Consider the following 16,891-nt stretch of genomic DNA (forward strand, 5'->3'; position numbering starts at 1 on the left):
ACAGCCCACCCTGAGAAGTAGGGCATTGGTTTCCTCCAAGCAGAACTGATTTTGCTATGACTGAGTGTGAGCTCTGTGAAACTGTGGACTTGGCAGATGTTTTAATTTGAGGATAAAGTACATAAGCAAGTTACAATGAGAAAAGCTTCCTGCATGACCAGAGCCTACTGAAATCTTTGAGCGAGGGCCTTGAAGCTACCTTGATTTTATCAGGGGCTAGGGACACAAGGCTGCTTCTGAGGAACTGCTGTGTTGCAAACTCAAAACCTACTTGCCACTTGGAAAGTGTTTATATGCAACATCCTCATCAGGAGCCCACTCTTTTCAGGAAAGTCTGGAATGGTGTGCTTTACTTAACTGTGTACTTGTCCCATAGAAAACTCTGAGACTTGAGCATGTTTTAATAAGTAAGACAGTCCAAAGTCAATCTGACATAATCTACATATGCCTATGTTGCCTCTGCTGTGTTATTAAAATGTGAGACCCTTGGAACAGCTCCAGATTAATATTCTGTTTCTTTTAGTGAAATCCAAAGACTGTTTCTTGCTGCAAACTTCTTCTCAAAACTTTTTATTACCTTTCTGTCACATTTGGACCATGCACAGAAAAAAAGGAAAATAAAAGAAAAAAATGTTTATGAGGTTTTATTCTGTTGCTGGTACTGACAGAAAGACCTGTGATAATAAATGGATTTGTCCCTCTCTAGGGATCTCCAAACTCATTCTGCCTGGTCATTTTTTTGCAGGATCATAAGGTGCATTTACTAACAAACCTCCGGTCTCAAAACTGCCTCATCAGCCAGATGATGTGCTTTTGTGCCTTTAGCTAATAGCTTTTCTTGTAGCAGAGAGCAGAGCCTTGTTCAACAGAATTGTAGGTGGTGGTTGGATCTTTTCCTGAGCAGTGCAGCAAGATTTCAGTTGTCTGTGCTCACAGCCAGTGTAGAGCCACATGCACCACGCATAGTGAGAGCTGCTGGCATGGCTCAGTGCCTCCCGTCCAGCTGCAGCAGCCCCAGATGCTTGGGAAAGGGGACTATGGAGGCAGCAGAGAAGAGCCCTTTCCTCAGAGCTGCCCTCCTCTAGATCCTAGGTACCAGTGGGGGACACCGGTACCCAATGTCTTAAGAGAGTGGAAATTTAAGATTGAAAACCCCTGTAGTTATCTGATGATACCAGAGTGCATGAGCTGCACAATCTCACATGAATTTTTCAGATAACTCAATAGTGTATTTTTTTACTGTTACTTCCTTAAACACACAGTCACATCAGGGAATTCTGAACACTGGTGTATATGCCTAAGAGGCATTCTGGAAGAAGTTTTAGCAGGAAGAACCACATTCCCATATACATATGATCCTGACCTCACATAACCCTTTATAAGCACCATTCATCCTAACAAAGTTCTTACATAACCCACAATATTACAGGCAAGAGGGAAGGAAAATGTGGAAGGAAGGCTCTGTGGAGAGTAGGAAATCTTTGCCTACCTTTGACATGTGTGTGAAGCTTTGAGGTGTCTCTTTTCAAAAGCCAGTGCTTTTCAGCTGCAAACTAATCTGCAGGTTGGTGTTTTGGTTGTCTTCTGCTACAGTTTGCACTGCAAGAAAACCCTGTTATTTAAGAATTATTCCCTCTCTGAAATCACCTACCCTTTAACTTTACTTTAAAAACATCAGCTGCATGCCTTGCATATACAATTTTGGAAAAGCAGAAAGTGTCAATGGCATAGTAAATATGCGGTGCTAAGATAATTCTTACATTATTAGTTCCTTGCTGTGGAATCTATATTGTATGGTAATTGTTTTCCTTATCAGGTCTTAGAAATATTGAATTTAATCCACATTAAAAAATCAATTTCTGTCCTGCCCAGTGGTGACAGATAGAAGTGATTATTCTTGATATTCTGCCTCCCTTGCCTAACTTTGGAGTTAGCTCAACTTTTAACAGGGTTGGGACTAAAGAGGAGTCTTCTTTCCAACTTTAATTATTCTGTGTTTCTCTCCTGCTGAAGGTACTAGATGCACCATTACTTAGTGATACAGGTGTTATTAGTGCTTTGGAGCCATCAGAAGAAATGCTGCAGTATTCTCTTGCCATGCCATGATACAGTCATGAAATGCAGAAAGATTTCAGTGCTTTGAACTAAAATCACAGATGCAGAAGTATTATTTGAATAAATGACAGCATCCAGCCCAAGCTCTATGCTGGAAAAGGAGAAAGAATGGTAAAGTTTTATTTATTATTTGGCAAGCACAAAGATATTAGAGCTGCAATGAGAAAAGTGAGCGTTCAGGCTTGGTCAGTGGCAGGTGCAACTAGATCTGTCTTCAAAAGTGAGTTGCATGAAAGTAGTGTCATGTGGTTTTATTGGAGTATTTGTGCTGTTTAAGTTCCTGTGTTTGCACAGGACTGGCTCACGGGCAGCCAGTTTTTGCCCCAATTTGAGGGCAGAGGGAGGATATGAGGATGTTATCTCACAGCACTTCACCATTTAGATGCATAGGAGAGATTCCATCTCCTCTAACTCAGGACTGTGGCTGGAAGTGAAGCTTTGCATTTTGGGCTGGTGAAGGAAGCTGAGTGTGTAATACTGAGCCCTGAAATCCTCTGTACACAAAGCAGGTATGGCAGAAGCTGTAGCACTAGTAGCAGCAATGTATGTCTGCTTCCAAGCTCATGAACTGCATCATGGCATTTCACCATGTTTTTCATGACAGCTCACATCATCCCTGAGGTCACACTCTGTGAACATATTTTCCATATTTTATTGCACACTGTCTCAGTGTGATGCTGGCAGTTCTGATAAAGCAGAGTGGCTTGGATGAGTCAGGGAGGCTGCATGATCTGGGAGCTGTAAATTGAATTAAATTACAGATTACTTTTCCTGTCATATTTGTAGCATGGCTATATATCTATCTATATATCTATATCTATATCTATATCTATATCTATATCTATATCTATATCTAATATATATATATAGATATATAGATATATAGATATTAAAAAACATAATAAAGGCACCCCAAATCCTCAGACTTTGAAATGCAGGAAATATACATATATATATATATATATATAAAAGTAAGTTTCCTACATTGTCAGTTACCATAAAAGTTTGAGGATTTGAGGTGCTTTCATTGTATTTTTGAAATGAGATTACAGAGGCCTTGGTATCGTGGAGGACAAAGCTGCTGGAAGACTACTTTGTAAGGGGTAAAGATATACCCTAGTCAACTTTTTAGCTCAGAGACAATATCTTCTTTCAGAATAATGTATGTATATGGTGAAAGCTGGAGTTCATCTGTCAAGTTTTCTTGCTATTAATGGTATTTTGTGTATCTCCATTCACTTGACACTTTCAAAGTATTTTGATTGAGCCTTTCTAACCACCATTTTGAAAAACAGGAAAGGTTAAAACCATTTCCACAGTGGGTCCAGTGATCTCTTCAATGTCCACCAGTACCTCAGGGCTAGAAAGAGATTTTAGATTTCAGCATCTAGACTGGAGTTTAAAATCCTACACCAGTCCTGGTAAAGCATATATTTTCCCAACCTTTTCTTCCTGCTATTCCTCTACAGAGATGTTGGTTCAGCTTCTACTTTGTGTAGCTCTTATTGTGTAAAAGGGAAGCTACTACTTAAGGTACTGTGATACTGGAGAGCTGTTTCCTCCTTGGAAGTAGCTGTAGAAAATTCTGATATGATACCACCTGGAATATTGCTGTGGAGAAAAAAAAAAGCTCTTGCTAAAGTGTTATTTTTCCAAGTTAATATAAGGCTTTGAATTGCTTTTGTAATAGCTTCCTTCCAGCATACGTATTATTAAATTATGGATTAAATAATAGAAGCAAGCAGGAAAAGCAAAACTTAAGTCACAAAATCTCGGAGGAAAAGGTAAGAAAGCTGCCCTGAAACATTAGTGAAGAAACAACTTAAACAAATTTTCTCAGTTTGGGAGACCATCTAGATGCCATGATAACTCTTTTCCTTCTGTGAGTCTGAGATCTATTATTTTGAAAACTCAGTTTTCAGGTAATTAACAAACAACTGCTGCATAGATTAATCATCATTGCTAGATCAAAGAACACCCCAAAACTGCTCAAAAGCAACAGTTACAAACCTTTGTGACAAGCCTTCCCCATCTTCCCTTCAAGTAGGGAAAAGTTGGATACTGGAAAAGAGCTGAGTCATGCAAGGGGAGGCATGCTTATTAACAGCAGGGTTTGTACAAACATCTTAGAATGGCTACCCAGAATTTTCTGGTGTTAAATAACCCAAGAAGCAATTGCCATCATTACAGACTTTCACAGACTCTCCACAGAAGTAATTTAAAATAGATTTACTAAGGGATATTTAAGCCATTCTGATACAGCCGTTCTTCAAATATGGGCATGAGGAACCTGTTAACTTGACTATTATGTACATATTGTAAGAAGTCACGTACAATTCATGAGCAGAAATTGATGCTTTTTTCATGGCTGTTGTTCAGACCCATTAAAATTGAACAACCTCCTCTATGGTTTAATCCTAATCAAATTCAGGCTTTTGTCAGAGCAGAAGTATAAGTGCTCCCCCCCAGCCTGCTCCACATACAAAAGCTCCACATGTAAAAGCTGCCCTGTTGTAGTAACTCTTACCATTTGTGTTAAAAATGTAAATCCCTAAAGTTGTGATTACAGTGAGCCTTCCAGGATCCTTAATATAAGGAAAAGCCAAGTTGAGAAGTGTTTGCCATTGCAGTTTCACATGTCAGGACAAGGCATGGTACCTTTCGAATCACGTTGCTGCTAAAAGCAAGGTGGTTTATTTGAGTATTTTTTGCTAAAGTCTGTTCTTATTGCTGTAGTTGCTGTTACCACTATATATTTTAGCAAATAAGCTTGAGGCCATACCAAATCTTTAGCTCCAGTCCTGTATTAAGCCTAGACAGACAGGATACAGTGTCTGAAGGTGAAGTTGCCAAAAGAAATTTTAAAAGATTTTAGGATACAGGAAATTCAGGGGACATTGATTCAGGAGAGAGCTAGATGCTTCAGGTTGAGTCAGTGCTGAAGCTGCTCACAGATTTGCAAGTAGCATTTTGCCACAACCTTTTTGTAAGTCAAGCTGAAAAACTTAATCCCCTTTTCATCACACATACACACACCTGTGTATGTGGGCTTTAATATAAAAGTTTATATTAAATAATAATATAATAGCTATATTTAGTCTTTGAGCTAAATTCACACCTGGCTATCTCTGTGCTTTGGTTGTTTCCCATCTGATACAGCTGTAGACCTTTCTTGGAAGAGCAGTCATCACCAGATCAGCACAGACAGAAATGTTCTAAAACTTTATGACTCCTCCAGAAAGAGACTTTTTAGCCAGTGGTCTCATTAAACATTAGAGTGCAATTGCTACTATACTTACTACATAAGGAATTTTGTATATGGTAAATTACCCTTTCTGTCTTCCAACTTGTTTTAAGTTTGGTCTCAAAATGTGTAGCTTCAGATGATTTTTGAAGCATTGAGAAAGTCTGGCAAGATAAAATAGAGAGGAAAAATGTTACATTTAAAAGTAGAATTTACAAAGATCAATCAAAGTATTATTGAGGTCCTCTTTATAATCTGAAAAAAGGTACAACAGAGGCTCCAGCCCCATTTTTTAAATTTTGAAAGTCCAACACAAAGCCTGTTTCCATGTAAGGATTGGTTACTTTTATTTCAGTTTAAACCATGGGACACTGTTTAGCACTGGCAGACAGATGGAGCATTTTAAAAATCCATGGACTACTAACCTGGGGCTTAATATGGTTTTCCAGGGGTGTGACTGTAGGTGTCTGACTGGGCAGTGTTAAGAGATCAGCTGTGATGCTTGTCATGCAAAACCCTCTGTTGTGGATGGAGAGTGGGTTTCACCTTCAGTGAATTTTGGTATCTTTAGAAAGTTCCCACATGGCTTTCTCCAACATAGTCTATGACCAACAGTTCATAGCATCACTGTGAAATGCTGGAGGGAAAGATCTGAACTAATCACTCATAATAACTCTGCACAGACCCATGGGGTAAGTCTGAGGTCAGGGCTGAAGTGATCTTTTATGTGGGAATGGAAGTAGCTGTAATTCACTTGATGGTCATGGGAATGGGTTGAACCAAAGCCAGTTTTTTTCTGAGGTAGACAAGGGGAGAAAGAGCTGAAAATGTGACTTAAAAGTATCTTAGCTTTACATGCAAAGGACCCTATCTCTGCATGACCTTTCAGGCCCGTGCAAAGTGAATGCTGAGTAGGGACACTCAGAGCTCATGGTGTTTTATTCCAGGTTTGTTCTTTCTTTGTGTAGTCTTCTTTGTGTTGTTTTGTGTAGTAGATATAATTCGTGCCATTTCTAGTGTGATATATGTGATATTGAATATTTGTTGGAGCATACACGTTTGTATTAGGACTCCCCCCACCCTCGCAGGCAAGATCTGGTGTATGTTGAAACCCGATTTACACGTAAAAGGATGTGGCTGGCAAGGAGATGGGGATGGGCCATGTCTGGAGAGATGCACTGATCATGGCGTAAATGACCCGAGATGGATATCATGGAAATCCTTGGGCAGATACACGTGAATGCAGCATTCCTGTAAATTTCATCAAGGGATTCACCAACTCCAGACACTGAATTGTTCTTCTTCATCACCAAAAAAGAAAATCTTATTAACCTGTGGACTCTGAATGGAAGAAAAGACTGACTGCCGAAATCTTTGCTTCAGGTGGAATTTTCCCTATAAAAACCACTTGTACCAGGATGGAGATGTGTGGGCACAGAGGAAAACCTCTGCTGAGGCTGACCTCTTTGTTGCACACCCAGGGCCGACCCCGGGCTCAGCTCTGTTCTTTCCTTGTGGCTGGCTAGATAGAATTTCATTGTAAAATAAATAATTTATTTTTTCATTTTAATTTGGCTGGACAAATTTTCATTTATAACAGTGTCAAAATAAAGTCTTGAGAGTTCACAATTGTTATGTGTAGTAGATATAATTCGCGCCATTTCTAATATGATATATGTGATATTGAATATTTTTAGAGTATACACATTTGTATTAGGATTTCCCCCCCACCCTCTCAGGCAAGACTGGGTGTATATTAGAAACTGATTTACAAGTAAGAACGTACAACTCGCCAGGAGATGGGCCATGTCTGGGGAGATACGGAAACCCCAGGTGCTGATCATGGCATAAATGACCCAAGATGGATATCATAGAAATCCTTGGGCAGATACATGTGAATGCAGCCTTCCCGTAAATTTCATCAAGGGATTAAACGGAACTCCAGACACTGAATTGTTCTCCCTCATCACCAAAAAAAGAGAATCTTATTAACATATCGACTCTGAATAGAAGAAAATACTGATTACTGAAATCTTGGCCTCAGGTGGAATTTTCCCTATAAAAACAGCTTGTAACAGGATGGAGGTGTGTGGGCATGGGGGAAAGCCTCTGCTGAGGCAGACTCCTTGTTGCTCACCCAGAGCCGACCCCTGGCTGAATAAATTCTCATTTATAACAACAGTCAGGTAATGAAGATCCTTATAGTCCCGCAGTTCAACTGGGTGATGAGCTATTTCAGAGAGTGTGCCAGGCAGGTTTGACATGGCCCAGGCTCAGATACAGTTTGCATATTATCAAAAATGTGTTTACTTAACCCATTCTGCACCATTCTGTCAAGGCACAGCTTTTTTTTTTTTTTACTCTGATGTTCACAAAAGCTGCCCCTGCAAGTCCTTAAGGATAAGGTGATGCCCTTTTTTTGCAGTAGTTCTGCACTGCCATGATCAGTTCTGATCCATGGTGTACTTTTCTCCATCCCCTTGCTCTTGCAAGCAGTTACAAAGACCAGTACTGCTCCAAATTGTTTACAATTAATTTAACCTCTCTGGGAGGCTGGGCCAAAACAGCTCCTGCTCATCTCCACAGGAAGCGTAACTGAGAGCCCCTGAAACATGATTTTGCTACCTACTCTATATATGCTTGAGCCATGAAGTTTCTGAGCCTCTCAAGCTTCAAACATTTGCCTTTGCACAACACAGCTTACTGAGCCTTATGCCAATCCACATGGCAGGGCATGTTTGTGTAAGCACTGTGTTTTGGTGGTGTGCCTGACACCACACTAGGCACCAGCAGTAACTGTGCTCACTGAGAAGCAGGAAGGTGCCCACAAAGTTATTAAGCTTTTCTTATCACATCAAATTCCCATGGTTTGCCAACTACATCGACAGAATAATGTATCCTTTTCTTTGTGCTACATTCTATCTTATTTTATTGCACTGAGAGCTCCAACAACTTTATTAGGTCAGCATGCTCCCTGTGTCTCTTCTCACCTTTAGTGCACTTATAACTACTGTTCATCATGAGAAAAGGTTGAGCGGAGGAGTAGCCTTGAGAGTGCATAACCTTGGTGTCATGTGATTTATAGGCATAATTAAAGATAAAATACTTGCCAGTAAATGGAAAGATAGACATGGAAAGAACAAAAAAGAATCAACAGAACTCTAAAAAAATCTCTGGAAGCAAAGTTGTATGTTTGGGTTATTCATAAGGTGAGGCATGACAGGCAGTAGGGATTAGTCTGTGTTGTAACTCATGACTGGCTTCAAGGGAATATGACAAGATTAAGAGAAATTTCTGTTCATCACTTAAATGCTCAGCCACAATTTATCTCCTCACAATGCAATGTGTCAGCACTCATTGGTTTAGGAGCTCATGATTTAAGCTAACTGGAAATGCTTGTGGATCAGTCTTGCACTATGGGATTGAGCTGCTTCTGTAGCCATACCCAGCAATTCTTGCTGGTGAAGCATGAAAAATGACAGAGTTTTCTTCAGCAGAGATGAGATACTTGTCTCTGGCCATGAAATAAAGGCCAGAAGTTGCTATTCTGCTAAGCACGGAGGCAACACCACACCATCCTTAAGTTGCAATGGGCACAGCATAGTTCTGGTTGGAAGACACCTCTGGAGGTTTCTGGATCAACCTCTTGTTCAAATCAGGGTTGGCTGAAGATCTGACCAGATTGCTCATAGCTTTATCCAGTCTTGAATATCTCCAGGGATGGAGAATGCACAGCTTGTCATTTTTCCACCTGCAGACAGAAAGCATGAGTTATACAAGTGTAATGTAATATCTTTGTGACCAGAGGAACTTGGTAACAGAATCAAAGCTGTTGTTACTCTGCTACTTGAGCAATCGTTGCTCTGTAGCTCTTTTTATCACTATACCCTTCAAAGCATGACATTGAAAATAGTATATTTTTCACTTTAGGAGGCATGTCCTGTTTCTGTGCCATTAGAATGCTTAGTAACATGGATGCAGCTGCATGCCACATGTGCAATGAAAGTCAGAGTGTTTCCCAGACTATATCAGACACATTTCCCAGCTCTCACCTCATTATTTTTATGATGAATCCAAAACCCAGCAATTAAAAGGAGTGCACCAGTGTTCTTTCATGTCAGGAATGGGTTACACTAATTGCCTTTGAAACTATCAGTGTCCCTAGCCCAGTAGTGCTGCAGCTCTCCAGATGGCAACCTTGCACTCAGTAAAAGAACTGTGTGAATTGTCCAAAACCCTTTTTATTTTGTTCTTCCAACAATATTATCATGTATTTAAACCTAATCTTCAGAATATCAACAGTTCAGCAGGAGTTGCTGGTTTAGTAAATCCTGGAATCCTGAGTTAATAAATCTTGACACACTGGGTTTAGTCATAGCTCAAGATAGCTCTGCCACTCTACTGTTCTGAATCCTTAAACAAATTACTTTGTCTCTTCATATTCTTGTTTGGCCTTCTGCTCATTTTTAGTATTTCTGGCCTAATGCTGTAAACTCAGTTGTTAAGTTACTGTCTCATTGTGGATTTGACATTTGATGTATTGCAACCCCAAGCAAATACCCATATTCTTGCTCTCTGTCTTTTCACAGGTGAACTCACAGTTTTGTGTTATTGTGGGAGAAGGCGGGGAAAAAAAAAAACTACCAACTATTCAGCAGAAAACAAAAAGCTGTTTCTTAGCGAGTGGCTATATTAACTGCTATGAACTCATCTCTCTCAATATACAATTTCCTGACATTAACTGAATTTGACATTTACGTTTGTTTTTATTTTTTCCAAGAGCCCTGTGTCATTTTTTCCTCATTTAAAGTGCTATTGTACTCTGAAAAGTGTTTTTAATATTGGCACTATGGGGGCTCTCTATTTATTCTGTCACATTTACTCAGAGCAAAAACATGTAGTTTGACAGCAAAAAACTCTCTCTGGCTTTTGGACTGTGATCTCTGGACTGTGGTGGAAAAGGCCTTTGCTAGCTCATAACAATGCAGACCCAGATGTCAGAATCTTCCTGAACTGTGCTGAAGTGATGGAGAGTGATGAAGGCGAGCGTGACGCACAGTGCTGAGAATAGACTGTGCAGGAAAAACAGAGACAGCAGGCTTCTCTCCCTTGTCCCTCTCTTGCTGCTACAGAGAATTTATGATGTTGTAAGAGGCTTTGCCATGAGCTGAATACAAAAAGAATTTCTCCCAGACTGTAGTACAATCAGCATTTTTGCTGCATTTTCTTCATTGCTTCGCTCCAGTAATCTAGTGAGCTGACTGGCAAAATCCCAAGCTGCATGGTAGGATCCCTGCAGTGCTGCAGGCAAAAGAGTGCCCAAGCTGCAGAAATAATGAAATAATGTACCTCGTAAGTGCCCTTCACTTAGCCAGAAGATTCCCTGAGGAACAGCAAAATCCTGGAGAGGATGTTGCCAAAATTCCTTCTTTGGTGTCATCCACTGCAGGGGTAATTATTTGCATATAGTTGCTGATAAGTGAATTCCCTGATATAGCCTCTGCCCTCCACACCAGAGAACTGCTGGCTTCTTTCATACACAGTACACAGATCCAGATTCCTATAAACATGAGGCCAGGATGATGGGATCACTTATCTTTTCACCAAGATAAACCCAGTCAGAAAAAGAAATTTCGTTGCTGCGTATTCATCTCTTACCAGCTTACTCTATCCTTTATTCTTTTGCTTGCAGTCTGAATATGAGGCTCTCAAGTAAGGATTATTAGGTGTTCACAGTGCTGAACACAATGAGGTCCTGATCTTACTTCATCAATCACTATCACAGTCACATCAGCATTTATTTGTTTACAGAGTGTTCTTTCAGTAGGAAGGTCTACTGGGACCTCAGTGGTAATAAGAAGAGAGTGCTGCTTTTCTCAGCCATGCCCCCTTTTAAGAATATAAATGGCATAGCTCTTTATGGCACCCAAAATGACATTTTTCCATAGATACCAGTGATTATTTTTTGAGTTGGTTTTTTCCTTTTATGCCTAATTGATACTTTTTTACACTGTATATTTAATAGCTTTCTGGCACTTTCCAAGTAAGAATCTTGAGGTATAGAAATATTGCAGATATTTTACAGACATGGGAATCTGAGGAAAAGCATGGAAAGTTTACCTGTCATCAAGGTCGTGGACTGAATTTATAACAAAACTGGCATTTTTAAAAACCCCAGCAGTTCACCACCATTACTTTCCCTGTTTTTAGCCATTCCCATTCTCCGTACCTCCTCTCCCTCCTGTCTTCCTTTTCTGCTACCATTTTGCCAATGTCATGCCCTCTCTTTCAGCAAGTCTTGTCCCTAAAAGTGGGATTTCTTTTCCATATCTCTGAATCTGGATCTGATACCCAAGCACTTCATATGCCATGTAGACTCACTCCTTCACAGTCCTGCTTCACCTCTTTCACATGCTAACAGCTAGGAATTTCCATAGCAAAATCCCATCTATTTCAGGGACCTTGGACACTCCCAGGAATTCTCCTTTCTCCTGTTATTTTTTTCTGTGGCCCATTATAGTGCTGTCTTTTAACTTAGTTATGGGCCATTAGGTATTTTGCTGTATAAACAGGCCATTCTGAAATGTTGTGGAGCATGCAGTGTGTACAAACTCAGAACAGTTTTCCACGGGACTTTCTGGACTCAGTATCTTTTGTATGATTATGTGCAGTACTATATAGGGATGCAGCCCATTATTTCTCAGTCTCTATTTCAAACAACATTCCTAATACAAATTTTCCTTCAGTATTCTTGCATTTAAAAAGTCCCCAGATTATTCCTGGATAAAATCTTCAGTGTTTGCCCTGCAGTGCACCCCAAAAAAGGACAAACATCTGTGGATACAACAGCTGGTTAAAGGGACATGTTTGGGGTCTGAGCCAGGTTTCCGGGTTAGTAATTTTTCCTCTTTACTTTCCCAAAAAAACAACATAAATTCTACACAGGGTTATTTTAAAAACTTGTGGGCAATGTAATCTGTGAAGTAAGAATAGCCAATTCAAAAATCTGATTTTTGTTGATGTGAACACTCTTTGTATTTTAGACACTGTGAAAATGTCTTTTCTGGATAGATTTATTATCATGATTTTAATACATTGAAACAAGGGGCAGCTGCTAAGGAGGAGGGGAGGCACCAGGGGAGCAGTCTACCAATTTCAGAAGAGAAGAACAATTTCATTTTTTTTTCGTTACACTCCACCCCTCTTTCTTAGTTTCTTAGTGCTCCTACTCCCTTTATGGAGTTCAGTCTCCAAACTGAATCAATTCTTGCTGCCTTCACTGAGGCTGTCAGCAGAGCAAGGTTAAATGTCACAACAATGTTTTTGGGTTGTGAATAGCTCTTCTATCTGCACTTGCTTGATACAAGCAGGCTTGTAGCCCATTTCCCCTTTATCCTGCTCAATGCAACATACGCACTGCAGATCACTAAAGCTGGGATTACTTGGCTTTACAAAGCTTCCCTAAAATGACTTGTCCCTCTCCCTGTCTCTGTCCTAAAAGCACTACAAGATCTCTGAAACCCTATCTTTTGTCTAAGTGTGCTCAGAGGAAAAAAAATCTATATTTTTAAGACCTCTTTTTCTTCTCACTTGTTTTACATCTGCCACCAGTTATCTGTATGAACAAGGCATGGCAAAACACTAATAAGAAAGAGTAACCCAATACTGATAAGATGGCTACTAGTTGATCTTCCTTTACAGCATCTTCCAACTAGCTCTACCCATCAGTGACTGGAGTAACAAAATGGCTGGGAGTGTCTCAAGGGATTTAGCAAATTCCAAGTGGATCAGCAACCACATATAAGATGGTCTAGTACTGGTGGAAATTACAGTTTTCAGGTGGGACAAGAAATGAACTCCCTACTGAACTATTTTCCACAAGAATAGAGACTGTCTGTGCCACTTCTTGCCAGATGCTAGTAACAGTCTGTCTTAGAAGTTTTGCAAGCATTCTTCATTTGTAGAAACAATCCTCTCTTCTTTCTCCCTTAGGCTCCTGCTAAGTAAATAGTAGTTACTCTCATGGGGGGAAATTTACCCTGTGTGTGGAGCAGAGAGTATACTGGAAATAGCAAGTGTCAGCCATGATGTTTGATGGAATGATGAAACTTGCTCTTGTTGCTTAAATGTTATCATTCCTATGTAGGAAACTATAGCCTAATGGTGGAGTATTAATCTGATGACAGGAACTTCTCATCAGCTTAGAAATCAATGTATGGTTGACAAAACAGCATATAAAGCTGGCCTCTTGTTCCCCCTTAAAGTTTTAAGTTCACTCCAGCTTTTGAAGCAAACCCATTCTGCTGGAGAAATGCCCAGGCTTGATTTGGCTTGCCTCTTTCTCTGGATTCCTGCCACATAAGAGATGTTTTAGCTACTTTGGTTGTGTTTTAGAAACATGGAAAATGTAGCTCATATAAGCTTATGATAATGGATTACTGGACTTTTCAGACTGATGTTGTGTTTTTTATTCTGCATTTCATGCTTAAGAATTTCCCTTGTGTAAACCTCACCCCTGTTGTTTCTTTGCAAAGAGAAATCTTTTGGAGAGGGGACAGGATTTATTCAGAATAGGAAGGGAGAGCAGTTTGCCATGAAAGGTGTGACAAATTCTGTACCTCACTGGAGCGTTGCAGCAGAATCCTGTTTTGCTGCTCTCTGATATCCTCTTTTGTTGTACTTTTGACTAATGTTTGTTAATGCTTAATTACCAGTCTCCACTGCTTGAACCATCTCATGACTTGTTGAGGTTCACTGACCATCACATTGCAGTCCACAGCCACTTTGGTTTTGTAACATCAGAGGGAAGAGAGCTGTAGGACAGAAGCACTTCTTACTGGCAACTTCCCACCTGAGAAGTGCCATGACAGGGATTGGGCTAGATTTCATGCCCTTCCATTGATTTCTGTGCCAGGCAGCCATGGTGACTGTGGCCATACTTATACCAAGGTTTTCCTCTTCTTCCAGGGGAAAAGAGAGGCCAGAAAAGAACCACATAGATGAGCTACCTTTGGAGTTGTGTTATGGCTGCTGCTCAGCTGAGGGCCTCTGGACTGAGTCTCTCACTTCAGTGTGACCAGGTGGTTCTTGATACCTGCTGCACAGGGCTGCATTGGATTTGCTTGTGGGAATGAGGGGAAATGGTTCACTCTGTGCCAGGCACAGTAGCATCAACAGGAATTAGAGGAAAACTTGTGCATAAGGAGGAGGCAGGAACAAAAAGTGTATTTCTTAGGAAATACTGTTAGTCACAGTTAACAGGATCAAAATAAGTCATGTGGACAAAAGACAGTAATGGGACTGTTTCTACTACAAATTTCCCTGTAGCCACTTCACAGATTAAGAGACCTTCAGGATTTGTTCTTGGGAACAATAATGTGGAGTCCTTCTTCTCCTTGTGATTGTAGCAGTGTGAATCAGGAGCAAGTCTTTGGAAGTCAGTGTACCTGACATAGCAAAACAGAGGATGAAGGCATATAAATGCTTGAGCTAGGACAGGGAAGACTCAAACATAAACTGAAATGACTGACTCAAGAGACAGTAAGAGTGCAATTCCTTCCTACACTAGTATTCAGCTGACCTTAAACTTCAGGAAGAATTGCTATGTGAGTACTACTCTGCCCTATATCCATTTTGGCTCCTGACTGCTCTGCACCATCAGCCAGCCGGAGAGCTGCTGTGAAGTGCCTGGAACAGGGTACCTGGCAAGGCACCCTGCTCTTGTCCCAGCATGTACCAAAGGATACCTATGGCAGCATGAGCAGCTCTGAAGGAGCAGCCAGGGATTGGTGAAACCCTTTCCTTTCTAACCCTGAGGACAGGCAAGGACTTCCAGGGATGTGTCCTGCTTAGCCTCAATTGCTAGTTCCCATTTCTCTCAGTTCTGGATAACTTGCTGCTGAAGTTGAGGCTATTTCTAACCTCTTGGAAAAAAATTGACTTCCACTTTCTACCTAATCATATTGGAACTGATCTTTTTCCACTGTCATGCGTGGCAAGGCCGGCTGGACAGTGCAGCACAGAGCAGAGCTATATGTTCACAGGGCACCCAGGAGTGAGCCCAGGACAGCTAACCCATCTGGTTCTGCTTCCATGTGCAACATATGCCATTGCAAAGAGAGGGTTTGTGATGTTTGTAAGCTCTTTTTGATGCACACAAAAGAGGTGATATCCTCTTTTCCACAAAATATATGCTATCCTAACCTGTAGCTTTGCTTAATTTTCTATCAACAGCTTCAAGAAGACTTGGATGTAAAGTGTCCACTTTTAATCCTCTGCCTGCAGGAGTTGGAGATGAGGCTTGGAGGACAGACAAAGATACAAAACCCCTACTTGCTCTCCATTTGCTGTTGTCACTTCCTCTTCTTACCAGGTCAGGAGATGTCTACATTTCATTTCCAGTTATAATGGAGAAGGTCTGGTAGTATTTTCCCATTGACTGCATTAATTTTAGAGAGCAATCTTGTAATTTTGTCATTCACTCTGAGCTTCTGTTCCCTCTAGTGGTGGCTGGGCTCTGTGTAAGCCATAATATATAGGCTGTTTTAGGTCTGAACATATATTCAAGATCTGATTTACCCTCAGTCTTTGTTGTTCATCACCGATATTCACTAAGAGAAGTAGGAGACATTTAATCCAAATTCTGCAGTTTGGAAATAGTCCTTGTGTAGGCCTGAATTTCTCAGGACCTTGTGTGTCAAGTACCAGTCCACCAGCAGGTGTCCCAGAAGCCCGCTGCTTTTCAGCACAGCAGGCACAGGATCTCTCCTACCTGGTCCTGCATCTTCTGAAGAGCCGTACAGATGCTCTGCCACAAGCAGAATGCAGCGCCAAATAAAAAGCACAATATACATATGAAAAGTGTGTGGCTTGCAGGACTGGGTGTGCTGGAGCCAGGATCTTCACCTCACCACGTGGATACGCATTTTGCAGGGGCTGAGGAGCCTGCTGTTGCCTTGGTGACTGGAGACGGCTCTGTCGGCACAGCCAGGAGAACTTAATCCAGTATAGTCCAGAGGATTAAGAACGAGTTTCTGTAGCACAGCATGAGAAGGTGTGAGTTCAGGGATGACATCAGGCAGATATTATATTTTGTGTCATGTTTAGCCAACACGGGACTATTGGGTTGAGACAGCTGCTTATCATTCCCCAGTGCTGCAAAGAAAGCTTTGTCTTTCTCATATTCCAAGAGCCCTTCATCTTTGACTCGAACAAGAACTCCATTGGGGACTACCAGTTCTCTATTAGCAATACCATCAGCAGACAGTAGTTTCTTCAGCTCTTGCAATGGAAATGAAACCTCTGTCTAAAGGAAAAGCAGCAATAATGTACTAGTTCATGATGAAAGCACAGGAGCATGTGCTAGCACCATCTAGCCAGCATCCCTATCATTACAGCACCAGCTACTTCTTTCTCCTCCTTTTTCCATCTTTGAGCTCAATGCAAGTAGTTATCCTCTGTTTTCAGCTACAACTCTTACTTACTGTCTTATATCCTTTGTCCTCTGGCATAACTGCACATCATCCCCCACTT

General features: G+C 40.8%; 1 long non-coding RNA gene across 1 annotated transcript in view; it reads left to right on the forward strand.

The window, feature by feature from the left end:
• Positions 1–16,891, forward strand: part of LOC146768622 (uncharacterized) — a 95,892-nt gene that overhangs the window by 64,904 nt on the left and 14,097 nt on the right. The window contains exon 3 of the long non-coding RNA XR_014952850.1: positions 15,593–16,804. This is a non-coding gene — a long non-coding RNA (uncharacterized LOC146768622). The remainder of the gene's footprint in view (positions 1–15,592; positions 16,805–16,891) is intronic.

The sequence above is a fragment of the Lonchura striata genome, chromosome 1 (genome assembly GCF_050655825.1).
Source record: "Lonchura striata isolate lonStrDom1 chromosome 1, ASM5065582v1, whole genome shotgun sequence".
Taxonomy (NCBI): Eukaryota; Metazoa; Chordata; class Aves; order Passeriformes; family Estrildidae; genus Lonchura; species Lonchura striata.